Source organism: Pavona decussata, unplaced genomic scaffold (genome assembly GCF_977016875.1).
Source record: "Pavona decussata unplaced genomic scaffold, jaPavDecu1.1 SCAFFOLD_50, whole genome shotgun sequence".
Taxonomy (NCBI): Eukaryota; Metazoa; Cnidaria; class Anthozoa; order Scleractinia; family Agariciidae; genus Pavona; species Pavona decussata.
In genome coordinates this window covers 1,215,001-1,218,267 of record NW_028145472.1, presented here as the reverse complement: position 1 = coordinate 1,218,267, position 3,267 = coordinate 1,215,001, and positions in this window count along the sequence as shown.

The window sequence follows — 3,267 nt, the reverse complement described above, 5'->3', positions numbered from 1 at the left end:
AAAAATTTACATCCATGTAAAAAACATGTAAGTATTATGTAAATTGTCAAAAAGTTACTTTTGAATTCAATTTTACATTTTTACCCATTTACAGGATTTGGAACATACTGTAAAAATCATGTAAATACCCATGAAGATCCTGTAAATTATGGAGACAAAAAAACAGCAGCCATGTAAATATAATGTAAATTTTATAAAAAATAGTCAGTCTCCCATTTTGAATTTACAAGATATTAACAGGTCCTAGGCAGTCTCCCTTTTTGAATTTACATATTTACATCGTCTATGTATTCTCCATTTTTAAATTTACAGGATATTTACAGGATCTGTGCAGTCTCCTTTTTTAACTTTACAGGATATTTACAGGGTCTAAGCAGTCTCCCTTTTTAAATTTACAGGATATTTACAGGGGCTAGGAAGTCTCCCTTTTTCAATTTACAAGATATTTACAGGGCTTAGGCAGTCTCCCATTCCGAATTTACAGGATATTTATGGGGTCTTGGCAGTCTCCCTGTTTGAGTTTACAAGACATTTACAGGATCTGAACAGTGCTCCATTTTCACTATTTGATAATGCAATTTACGTAGTATTCGCATGGTTCATTGCAAAGATTTATAAGTTATTCACACTAGTGGATCACACTAAAACACATCGCAGCTTTCTGGCCATCTTGCAGGCCTGGTTTGTTTGCATGTTTGCAGGGTTATGTAATTTGTCTAAATATGTCGCTCTTATCTTTTATCTTCAGCAAATTCATTGCTGGACCTCCAAATAGACTAATTTGATCACGGGTCTACAAAACAATAAGCGGACGCTACGTCAGGTCATTATTTTCAGTATAGTAATAACCTGGCGTAAATCGATTCACCAAAAAAGTAAACAGTACAAATTACCGTGAGACTTATAGTGCCTTTGATTTTCTTGTGCTTATTCTTGTGCTTACCCCACACCAGTTTCCATTAGTGAAATAAGCACAAGTGCAGGGTGGCATATGAACGCGCAGTGTTGTTCTGAGGCATAATCAAACCGGTTCCTTCTCGTGACATAAGCACAACGCACACTTTTTCCAATGCTTGTGCTTGAGCTTATGTACAAGTGTGACCCAAGCATTTTGGTACATTAACTCAACAACTCGTTTTCAAGCAATCAACATCTCATTTATTCACTTCACTTGTTCAGTTTTTTTTCCCCATTGGCGCTATTTTTATATTTGGATATTTTCTATTATAAAGTAATTAAAGAATAATTGAACAGAATTGGCTTTACCCAGAAAAGGGATTTTGGAAAGAAGGAGGGGGGAGGGAGGGAAGGTTGCGGTACGGTCCGGGTGTCATCTGCTTCTTCAAACCCTGACCCTATTTCTGACCAAAAATTTTCAGTCATCAATTTTCCAACACCCATTCCCAGACGTGGCTTCTAAAATTGAAATCTATTTTCACATTTAGTCCGTGAAATCAATATCCTATTACAGACTTACAGTGAAAATTAAATTTTTAATTTCGTCACTCTCAGTCAATCCTCATCATCATCATCATCATCATCATCATCATCATCATCATCATCGTCATCATCATCATCATCACCAGTCAAATAACTATTGTCAACCTCGCCAGCATCGTCGTCATCATCCTCATCATCATCATCATTATCAGTCCCTACAAGAGAATCATTTATGACTTCAGCATAATCAGTGAAGTCATCGTCATTATCGTCGAAAATATTTTTCCTACCGCCATGGTTTTGTAAACTAACTTTAGCCTTAAGAACAATAATTTTATCGTCTTTCTCTGATAGAATATTTCTAATTCGAGCCCAGGATACTTGTCAAGAACTTTTTCTACTTTCTTTGAAATATCAGTGAGTTGTTCCTGGATATCCGTGGCGGAAAGATGTTTGGCAGTCAATGGGACTTTGTCTTCGTGGTCTGTATCGTCGTCTTCATTACCATCGTCATCACCAAAATTCCATGGCTCTTTCTTGTCGTCCTGTGGTTTGTTAATCTTTGTAACAGGCATCCCTTCCCCCAAAACCAGTATCAACAGCAGAATAAAGATTTTCATCGTTGTAGTCATTTTTGCTGCAAGAAAAAGAATAAAGCTAAGTTGCTATTTATGTTATGTTTCGCTTGACCAAAACTCGAGGTCAAGTTTACGAGTGAGTCATTAAATTTATGATTATCGCAGCCGCTCTCGCTGAGTGTAAAGCTTTGTTTCTCGCAATATTTTACGATTTGCATTTCAGCTAAAAACGAAGAAACGTTTATTCAGTATCAAATTTACAAACAGCAACTCTAAGAACGCAAAAATTTAACGCTAATGGCCATTCGCACCTTGCTTTTTTCAGCGCTTTTAGTGACTTTCATACACTTTCCTTGGCGACTTTTGAAGAAAGAAAATTATGTTTGTGTTAGTTTTAAAACTTATGTCATTACCGTATTCAGTTTCTCACTGGGAATTGCGCCTCAAGAGAGGTAGCGATCGAAATTTAATTCGGCAAACTCAACGCCTTTTACCCGCTGCATTATCTATCAGAGCTTCAGAGCTTCCAAAGGCAGGAATTTAATTCATTGAGAGTCAGTGAATACACATTTGCTCTTTTGGCCAAAATAAGAACAGATCAGTTATTCATTCCATGTAGGTGAAGTCCAAAAGTAGTTACCAGCGATTCGAAAGTATTTTCATATCGGTAGCCTCCGCTGCTAAAAGTTATGCGCATAAAACACAATAATTGAAAGTCTCTTCATGCATCCTTCGCCGATTTGTCTCAAAACATTATCCAACGGACGTATATACGGCCATCTTCATGCTAAATTGTTTTTTTTTTTTATTATTTTATTTTTTTTTATGCTAAATTGTTGCAGACTTTAGTTAGCGAAGGCATTCAGTGATAACACAATTATACGTTTTACAACCCAAAAATACATCGAGAAAAGTAAAGGAATGTATGCATACTACGCGTTAAAATTTGCTTCAAACGCTTACCAGGCTATAAAGATGTGACCTGTTTCCTCAGAGAACTTGATAAACACAAGCTAGAGACTTGCTGATTGAAAAGTTGCTCAAGAGAGAACTGAACTGCGGTTCCTTAGTTCATTCCTTTCATACTCGGGTTACTGATCCTTGATTTCATAGCAACAGTCAATCACCGGTTGGTTACTAAGGCGTCTCTTAGCAACTGAGGTGCAAGGAAAAGAAAATAAATTTTGATTGGTTGTTATTGATCTTGAAATTTGTGGTTTGGTGGCTACCGCCCAGCAACTGACAGAAA